Source organism: Olea europaea, chromosome 7 (genome assembly GCF_002742605.1).
Source record: "Olea europaea var. sylvestris chromosome 7, O_europaea_v1, whole genome shotgun sequence".
Lineage (NCBI taxonomy): Eukaryota > Viridiplantae > Streptophyta > Magnoliopsida > Lamiales > Oleaceae > Olea > Olea europaea.
In genome coordinates, this window is record NC_036243.1 from 7,202,604 (window position 1) to 7,213,174 (window position 10,571).

The following is a 10,571-nucleotide window of genomic DNA, read 5'->3' on the forward strand; positions in this document are numbered from 1 at the left end:
TGCTAATGGACCCTTCTTAATTCTTTCCCTGTCTTATTTCGCTCTACTGCTGCTTCATTGCCAACTCAATTGGTGGAGTGTGGGTGAAGTTTTTGGGGTTCAGAAAAAGAGTAATCAATATTGCTCTTTGCTTTGCAGTTATCTAAAATCCTATTTTTAACTTTTTTAAATTTTAAATGTCTGTTAGTTAGGATTTCAGAGTTAGTTCGTTGTATTTATTAGTTGGAAGTAATCAAACAAAAAGTGATGACAACTCCATAAAAATTCTTTTTATTTCAGTATTATTTAATTGCAGACTAATTTATTTTTTTTGTCACACATTTTATTTATAGAAATTTCTTTAATTACACGATCTTTGATGAAGCTTGGGGTCTTCTTAAGCCACACTACAAACTTTGCAAGGGTGTGAGCTTTTTACCTCACAAAACAACAAAATAAAGAAATGTCCTAACCATAATGTGATCGTTAGTTGCATTTGTTGAGAATTGTAAACTCTAATTCTGGATCAACAAAAGCAATAAAATCGCAATAAAAAATAAACACCCAAAAACATTCAAGATTTTATAGAGTTTCTCCTCAATGTGCGATAATGAAAAGAATTTTCTAAGAGAAAACTCACGCATCTTATTTTCTCTAACTTCTCTTTCTTTTTATGATGATAACAACTCTCTATTTACAAGACAAATTAAAAAAAAAAAAAATTTGAAATTGTAAGTGTGAAATTCCTAAATTATTCTTAGTGAAATTACAAATGTCGATTCGCGTACCGACTCTGCACAGAGACATTAATTAGACTCGACAATTTAACAACATCGTGCATGAATAGGCGGGTTCCTGCTCGGACGACATTTAAACAAAATGATTCAATCATGGTGATCTCAAGAAGATGATCATGCGAGAAGACTAAACCCAATTTGAAATTCTTGTTTTTGTAATTTTAAGTAATTAGGTCTGTGCGCCTTCCTGCAGGCTTTGGCACATGAAGGAAGGAATCTGCAATGGTCCCATATGCCACATGCTCTTAAGGATTTTTCACTATAAAGTATTAATTCACGTGTCTTCTCAGCCTACATTCAGGACCTTTAAGACTTGAATTGCATAATCAAGAATGAAAAAAACTTACTTTCATTTTTGTTTTCATACCAACAAAACATTCTTAATTAATTCAAGTCATCAAGAACTGCAGACGAGAAAAAAATGAATGCAATCAGTCCAACCTTTCAAATTCATGACTAAAATACCTAAGGGCTCGAGCTCGTGGGTCACCTTATTTCTATATCTAAAATAAAACAAAAGCCACGATCTACGTCCTATAATTTTACTATAATATCACTCAAAATAGTTTCGTTAGATTTATGTGCAACAACGAGAGCCAAAATTTACTCGAATTTACACATATTACTATTCGAGCATACGAGGCAACTTCCTCGTTCAATGTTATATATGATTTTTGGTTTACTTTGTTCTTCCAATTGCGAAATGTCAATTACATAATTAGCCCTTACCTAATATTGGATAAAGAGGAAAACATCCCATGTGCTTTTATCGACATAATGGAATGATGAATTATTAAGACATGAAGCCGGCAAAACACACGAGACATGTATTCTTATTCATAATCCAAAAAAACATATTACGTGTGAACAACTATGGTATGGAATGTACGATACAAATGAATGTGCAATGATGGAAAGAATATACTTGTTTGCTTAGCCCTATTTGAGCTCTATTCTTTAAAAATGCATTTTTTTTTTAAATTCATTTTCAATTAGACAGTTCTCTAATAAAATTTTCCCGTATGTTCAATTTTTTTTCTTTTTTAATCACATATTCTCCAAAAAATCACTACGACAAAGTCTATTTTCTCAAAAAATGGGTCTCATGTACAAATCCTTAAATGATTTACTACATATTAATCCACAAATTAAGTTGTGATTATTATTGTAACAAAGACATCTTTGTTCGTAGAAACCAAAAGTGTTCATTCCTCTTCCAAACCAAAAAAACAAAAAAAAATCTCATATTAATTATTGTTGAAGTTATTTTTCTATTATAAGAGAAGGTAAACAGGTGAAAACGAGGGAGTAGCCTATTTTTGGCTCGTGTTTATGAACAGTCAAGTTACCTTTTATTTATATTTTTCGAGAAATTCACAAATATTATCAACTTATTTATCACTCTTTTCTATTAATTTATAGTTTAAATAATTTATAAATAGTTCCCTTGCTCATTGATAATAGAACTGTAATGCCACGAAGACTTTGGGATCATCCAGTGGCTTAGCAGACCAACCCAATGAGCCTATTTGCGATGTCATAAGAGGAAATTACATCCAAGTCTGTTTTCAATCAAATTTAACATTTCATAAATTAGGTTATAGTTATTTATTTAATATTACTAATTAAATTAATTACGTCTCATTCTCTATCTACTCTCTCTCTCTCTCCTCTCTCCCCAACTCCGGCATAATGATATTGGAGGTAGTAGTGGTCACAAATTATTTGGTTTATAGTGATCAATAAATTGATTAATGTATGATCAATAAATAATATGTGATCAATAAAATAGATAAATTGTAACCAATGGTTGACATAAAAATCGGACAAATTTTGACTAATGATTTGATAATTTGTGACCGTAAAATAAGTCGTAATTTATAAAATTTATGATTTATAACTGATAAATAAATTGTGAGCTATAATTTTTTTGATTTGTGATCGTGAAATAGTTTGTGACCAATTAATTCAATAATTCTTGACCAAATTATACAAAATTGTGATCTTAATATATTTAATTAATTAATTCATAAATAAAATTTAATTAACACCTGATTTTTAAAATCTTAAACTTTATTTCTTAATTTTGAAATGTGTTATAGTTAATCCCTTAAATATAATTTTTTTTCCTTTGTAAACCCACATGATGCCCAATATATCTTTTTGGAATGACCTAAGAAATGGACATATTATTTCCTTTACTGTTAGTATAAGCAATCAAAATTTTGAAGACCAAATTCAACTCGATTTTTTTTTGCTAAGCATCATATTTTTAGCATAATTTTTATCAATTTTTTTTAGCTAAACCTATTAGAAGCTTAGTGACAAACGAAACAACTTTTTGCCATTGGGTCTGGCCCCTCACAAGGTTGGTTTATAAGATACTTTATTGTTAATGTGGGATGTGTTGTGAAAATTGTTGTTTAATTTTAGAGATGACAAAAAAATTCTTTAAACCTGATATCCTTGAACCCCGTCATAATCAAGTGGGGATTACCTACTTAATTGAGTATTCGGATCGGGGTCGGGGGGTGAGTATGGGTAATAAGGGCCTCGTCCCGCCCTATTCTGTTTAATCTTTATTTATTTTTTAAAAAAATTAATACTTTTAATAGAAAATTTCACTAAATTTCATTCGTTCTAATATAAGATGGCAACTAAAATGAATATGACAGTCAATAAAAACCTTCATTTATCAAATATATTTGAATAATTTAACTTTAATTAGTAAATATATTTTTGTCTTACTTTAATGAATAGGGGCAATAAAATAAATTATTAAAAATTGAATTACAAAAAAGAGAAGGTAAACTGAGCAGGGCAAGCGAGGTTGCGCAGACCCGACCCTTCCCGTTGCCATCCCTATTTCATTCCTTGTAACAAAGTGTCACACATATTGGCGTTTATAGCGATATTGTATCAATTGTCTACGTGGTTGATTCGTAGTATGTCCATTTTCCTTTCGTATATTGTTCGTGATGATATTGCTTAGCTCTTTATTGACTTTCTTTAAAACAAAATAATTTATTTCCCATACTCATTTTCATCGACCTCCGATAGCTGGTGTACGATTGAAATACCTCATGGACCATGTTCACGGTGGTTGTTCTTGATTCCTTTTTATCTAGCCAAATTTCGATGACATTTCATTTTTCAAATGGTCGGACACACTTTTACGAAAATGTAAGATTGTGATTAGAGAAGCACCAAACAAAATGGTAAATTTAGAGGTTTAGGAATTTATAAGTAATAGTTTCTCAATAATTGATCATGTTTCAGCACACAATTTAGTTATACAAGGGTGATAGTGAGATGAGTGATTAGAATTTTTTGGAACTGAAACAAAGGATGGACAATTGGGGGGCATAAAGAAGTATATGGAACCATGAAGTCGCGTTTCACAAATGGCAAGTTTGGCAAGTTTGATGATTCAGTTGAGTTTTAAAATGATCGTAACTTGCCATGCAAGATTTTCGTGCAACACGTCAACGGTAAGGAAAATTGATTTTGACGAATGATGGATGGAATATAATGTTTCAAAGATGAGTGATCATTGCGGAGTAATTTTGAGTTTGCTAAGCCCCTGTCTAGTCCCCATAATTTTTAATTATAATTTTTCTCTTTTATTTTCAATTACACAATATTCCATAAAATAATATTACACGTAAATCGAAAACATTTTCTTCTTTATAAACCACACGTTTTAAAAAAAATACTATTTCAAAAATTATAATATCAAATAATGGGGAACCAAATCGGGGCTAAGTAAACTGTGATTATAGTGTAAGTTGGATGAGTGATAACACATTTTACTTGGATGATTTGGTTGAATTGTATTTTTTTTTAATGATCGTGACTTACCATGTGGAGTTTTTGTATAACACGTAGTTTAATGGCCAATTTCAAATTAAAAAGTGCTTGTTGTACATCACCGTTACAAATAGATTGATGAAGCGATGATGGATTGAATTAAATTTATCAAAATCTTTCACCACTTAAACAATTGCACTTAGGTAACGTAGGTTCATGGCAAATTGGGATATTGTTTTCTTTTTAATTTGATTAGCGACATTTCACCTCAATCAAATTCAGTATTTTAAAAAGCGTAAAGTGTGGTTAAACGTAGAGTTGAAACTTCAACCTTTACGAGTTTAAGCAAACCTAGGCGAGATTTAGGCTCAAAAATAACGTTTTCTTTATTTATAATATTATTTCAAAATTTTAATCATTATAAAAATTATTTAATAATTAAAATAATACATATTAAAAATCTAAAATTATAAAATATAATATCTACCTAATAACTTCTACCATTAGTCAATTATGCAATTTTCAAGTTTTCGAAATGCAAAAAATTAGAATATTTTTCATAGTTTCAATTTTCAACTAGACAAGTCTTACTTAGTAGATTTATAGGAACTTCATATATGCTTTTGAAGCTTGTCATAAAACGTATCTTAAGATCATAATTACATAATGTAGATAACAACAAAATTTAAATCTTATCTAACTATTTAGATAAAATTATTTTTAATTTTTGTACAGATAAAACTTGAAAATAAAGTCAAATGATTTTTTTTTTTTTTGTAATGATAATAGGTTAAAGTCAAATATATAAATAAACTATTGGAGCTTGCCTATGTGTCAAGGACCGCAGTTTTACTTAACCCCTTGACACAATCGTAGTCGCAGTTTGCCCAATTTCGACCGCACATTGTAAATATTAGTTCATGTTTGAGTTATAATTTTCTTTTCATTATAATAATTATTTCAGTTGTAAAATAACTCTGATATTTGTAAACGTTTAGTATGATTCCTCGTCATTTAAATATCTATTCCTGTCACTTAGGTTTTTGTTCCGAATGCTATTATAGGGGGAATAAGTCATTCAAAAATCATTCACGCTCACTGGTGTTAGCTCCTACTCTAACAATTGTAATTTTCTACTTTCATCATTTGTAATGTTCAGTTTTCCTTAATCAAAGTTCAATTTACTTTCAGTATATTCAAATTCTCTGTTGTAAGCTTTCTACAAAATTATAATCAAATTTTCTTTCATCTTGACGTGACCAAGAAAAGGCGGAATGTAGTCTAGCGTAGCATACTACTGCCGCACGGTGTCCCTTTCTGTGCCAAGAAGAAAGGCACCCCATGAAAGTTGGTATCAGAGCTGCGACTCACGACCCTCAATAAGAAAGCTATGGATCCAATTACATCTCACTACTAGGTTGTGCTATGTCGTGGACAGTCTCGAGGAAAAAGTCGAGATGGCGGAATCTGAGATTCGTGGATTACACATCCAACTGGATGAAAGCTAAAGGGCTTGCGCAATAATGACTGAAACTGTTACAATCATTCTTGATCTACAGGATAAAATGGAAGCGTTGAGAGCTAAATTACGAGTACCCCAACGTGCGGTGGGCAATGGCAAAGCTCTCGTTCCTGAGTATGCTCCTAGATTCAGAATTCCTGAACCGTGTACCTACGGAGGGGCACGTGATGTAAAAGAATTCGAAAACTTCTTGCTTGACATGGAACAATACTTTATCGCAACTTTTATTGAAAACAAAACAAGAAAGGTAACCATAGCTACTATGTATTTGGGTGGAGATATAAAACTATGGTGGCGAACAAAATATGCTGATATTCAGGCTAACAGGGTTCGAATAGATTCTTGGGATCTTCTCAAGGAAGCGATTAGATCGTAGTTTTTTCTTGGAAAATGATGAGTATCAGGCTCGACGGGCACTGCGAGACCTGGAACATACAAGCTCTATCAAGACGTATGTGAAAGTATTTTCAGGGCATATGCTGAATATTCGAGATATGTCGGAAAATGATAAACTTCACCTTTATGGAAGGATTGAAACCTTGGACACGCACGGAACTTCAAAGACAGAAGGTTACTGATTTGAGCGCAACCATGGGAGCTACCGAATGTTTGAGTGACTACCAAACGAAATCTAGAAAAGATCGACCTTCGGCGAGTAATAAAGCAATTGGAGGTAGTAACAGACCTTACAGACCCAACTCAAACTCAAATGGGGAAGATCTTTACTCTCAAAATAACGGAGGAGCCTATCAAAGCACCTGTGGATTTCAGGGAAATTATCATAATAGCCGTCAAGGAAATTATAACGGTAGCAACAGTACCAACTAAACAAAGGAAAAGCAACTAAGGGCCGAACTGATACCACTCCTAAATTGGTGTGCTTTTTATGCGAAGGACCTCATCGGGTGTCAGAGTGTCCTCAGAAATGGATGGTGAACACATATTGTCAACTAGCAAGTGGCGGGTCAAGTTCAAAGCAAGAGGCCCCACAGGCCAGTTGTCATGGTAAAACCGACTCCGAAGAGGATGAGGATGAAGTTGGGGCATTTTTACATCAGTGCAACACACTATCGCATCGGGTTGCTGAAAAGGGTGATGTCCCCTTCAAAGATGGAAGAAGCGAAAGCTCGTATTTGTAGGGTTAAAGGCTTAATGTACATTGATGTGAAGATCAATGGAAAGCCAATTAAGGCTATGGTGGATACTGGTGCTACCTATGACTACCTTGCATGTACCGAAATAGAGCGACTCGAACTTGTTCTGAAAAAGGGTAGTGGGAAAGTTAAAGCAATCAGCTCTGCTGCTCAACCAATAGCTGGAGTGGCAAAATCAGTGTTATCAGAGTAGGTCCTTTCGAGGGAAGGACAAATTTATCCGTAGTTCAGATGGATGACTTCAAGCTTATTCTGGGATTGAAATTTCTTCGGGATACTAAGATAGCAATGTTGCCATATTTCGATTCATTAATGATGATGGAAGATGGGCGAAAAGAGTATCCCAGCCATGCACTTTAGTAAGGGTTTCAAGAGAAATGAGCCTTCTTTTTTATGCACTCTTCGATTAGAGGAGATCGAATAGGCAACTGGTCCTATTCCAAAACTATAAAAGGCTTATTCGAAAATTAGAGGATATCATACCGAACGAATTACCAAAGAAATTACCACCAAGAAGGACGATTGATTATGAAATTGAACTTATTCCAGGTGCCAAACCTCCTACTAGAGCACCATACCATATGTTTTAGCCTGAGCTTGAAGTGTTTAGGAAGCAATTAGGAGAAATGCTGGAGAGTGGAATTATTGTGACTGCGAAGTCACCATACGGAGCTCTTGTGTTGTTTCAGAAAAAGGCCAATGGTTCTCTTAGAACGTGCTGTGACTCTCGAGCCTTGAACAAGATCACTGTAAAGAATAGCTATCATATCTCGCTGTTGTAGATTGCTTCGATCGACTGAGTCGGGCGAAGTATTACACAAAAAATTGATCTTATGTCCGAATACTGGCAAGTTCGGATTAAGGAGGGAAATGAAGCAAAAACTACAGTTGTAACCAGATATGGAGCCTTTGAATTTAAAGTGATGCCTTTTGGTTTGACAAATGCTCCAGCAACGTTTTGTACTATGATGAATCAAGTACTTCACGGGTTCTTAGATGATTTTGTCATGATGTACTTGGACGACATAGTAATCTACAACGAGACATTGGAGGAACATGTGCAACATATGAGGCAAGTTTTTAATCGTCTACGGGAAAATGAACTCTATACCAAACAGGCTAAATGCTCATTTGCTCAGACATCTATCAGTTTCTTGGGTCACATCATTGGACAGAGTAAAATCCACATGGATTCGAAGAATGTTACAACCATCAAAGATTGGCAACCACCAAAAATCGTACATGATGTACGTTTATTTCTCGAGTTATGCAATTACTATCGAAGATTTGTGAAAGGTTACTTAGAAATTACACTGCCACTTATTGAATTGACAAAGAAAGATAAGGATTGAGATTAGTCGTCCCAATGCCAAATTGTTTTTGAAAGGTTAAAGAAGTCCATGTGGACGAACCCGATTTTAGCCTTATCAGATATGACTAAACCATTCGAAATTCATACAAATGTTTCAGATTTTGCACTTTGTGGAGTCCTTATGCAAGAAGAACATTCGGTAGTATATGGGAACCAGAAGTTAAACCAAATAGAAGGTCGTTACTCGGCGCATGAAAATGAATTGTTGGCAGTAGTCCATTGTCTTAGGGGATGGCGTCACTATTTTCTTGGGTCTCCATTTATTGTGAGGACAAATAACACTGCGGTTAGTCATTTCATGTCCCAACCATAACTATCGAGCAAGCAAGTTTGATGGCAGGAATTTCTTTCAGAGTTCAATTTTATGCTAGAATATCGTCCCGGATCCAGTAATCATGTTACGGATGCTCTTAGTCGACGGGCCGATTTGACTGCTATTTGCTCCGTGGATGCTCTTTCAGGGAGTGCCGTCACCACGAATACAAGAGACTAAATTCGAGCACCCGGCTACTCAATATTTGATCGACCTCATCAAGCAGGGTAAGACTCTACGGTTCTGGCTCGATGGGGAACTAGTGAAGACTAAGGGAGACCGCCTATATGTTTCTAAGGGCGAAGATTTGAGAAAATCACTAATTACGGAATGCCACGACACGATCTGCGCAGGGCATCCCGAAAAGGAACACACTTGTGCACTACTGCAACGTGCATACTACTGGCCTCAAATGCAGGAGGACATTGCAACTTATGTAAAAATCCGTTTTATTTGTAAGCAAGATAAAGCAAATCATCAGAAAAAGAAAGGCTTACTAGAGCCCCTTTCTGTCCTAACTTGGTCATTCGAAAGTGTATCGATGGACTACATTATTGGGTTGTCAAAAGTTGAGAATTTTGACACTATCATCATCGTGGTGGACCGTCTATCAAAGTATGCAACTTTCCTCACAGCGCCTATGTATCAGGGAAAGAAACAGCTTAACTCTTTTTTCAAATATATTGTCAAATACTGGGGACTGTCTAAGGACATCGTCAGTGATCGAGTTCTTCGTTTCATTGGTATATTTTGAATTGAGTTGTTCAAACTTCTTGGTTCAACTTTGAGCATGAGTTCTATTGGAGCGTGCCTACGTTAGACGAAAGAAATGAAGAAAAAATTCAACCTTTTATGAATTGGAAAAAAAATGTCTAAGCATAAAGCAAAACATTTTGTTTGAGCTTCTAGCCTAGACACTGTCTAGACGAACTTTTTAAAACAGTGATGAAATCTCATCACGTTGTCTATTAGCAAATAAATAAATTGTTGACTCAAAAATTATATTGTGAAGTCCAATGAGTGCCGAATTTATTAATCCTGAAACAATAAACTCGAGTCTCAACGAGGAATTAGTGGCTGTTGGCCGGTTGACCCGGCCAATTTTTCAAACTGGCCTTTGACCAACGAAAAAAAAAAAAAGGCAAAATTATAAAAAACCGTGAAAACCAAAAAAAAAAAGAAGAGATTTCCAATTTTACCCTCACTTGAAAACGAAGCAAAGCCGAAGGAGACGGGAAAATACTGTAGCACAGTCGACCCAGACACCGACAAATAAGGAAAAACAGGATACCCACTTGGCCAAAATCCCTCTGAAGAAGGTAAGAAATTTATACCAAAAAAAACCATGTTTATATTTTTATTTTTGGAAAAAAGTATGATTTTCTACATATTTTTTGAGAAATTCATGTGTAAATGTGGAATTTTGGCAACATATTACTTGGGAAGGAGTGGAGATCGTCGGAAATGGAGTTTTCCGGCGATCGGACATCAAAAATGCCGTAAAGGGCGACTGGGCGCCGTCTGGGCGCGCCCAGTCGCCCCCGACGCCCAGACGGCCTGGGCCGTCTGGGCGTCTGCCCAGTCAACTGGGCAACCCAGTTGACTGGGCCACCTGGGCACTACT

At 34.9% G+C, this 10,571-nt stretch overlaps 2 protein-coding genes across 2 annotated transcripts in view; both read left to right on the top strand.

Moving 5' to 3' along the window:
- Positions 1-9,898: 9,898 nt before the first annotated feature.
- Positions 9,899-10,571, top strand: part of LOC111396833 — a 12,279-nt gene continuing 11,606 nt past the window's right edge. Inside the window, exon 1 of the mRNA XM_023023363.1 lies at positions 9,899-10,002. The gene's annotated coding sequence lies outside the window, so the exon portion shown is untranslated. The remainder of the gene's footprint in view (positions 10,003-10,571) is intronic.
- The window catches only part of LOC111397834, a 7,110-nt gene continuing 6,555 nt past the window's right edge, over positions 10,017-10,571 (top strand). Inside the window, exon 1 of the mRNA XM_023024809.1 lies at positions 10,017-10,266. The gene's annotated coding sequence lies outside the window, so the exon portion shown is untranslated. The remainder of the gene's footprint in view (positions 10,267-10,571) is intronic.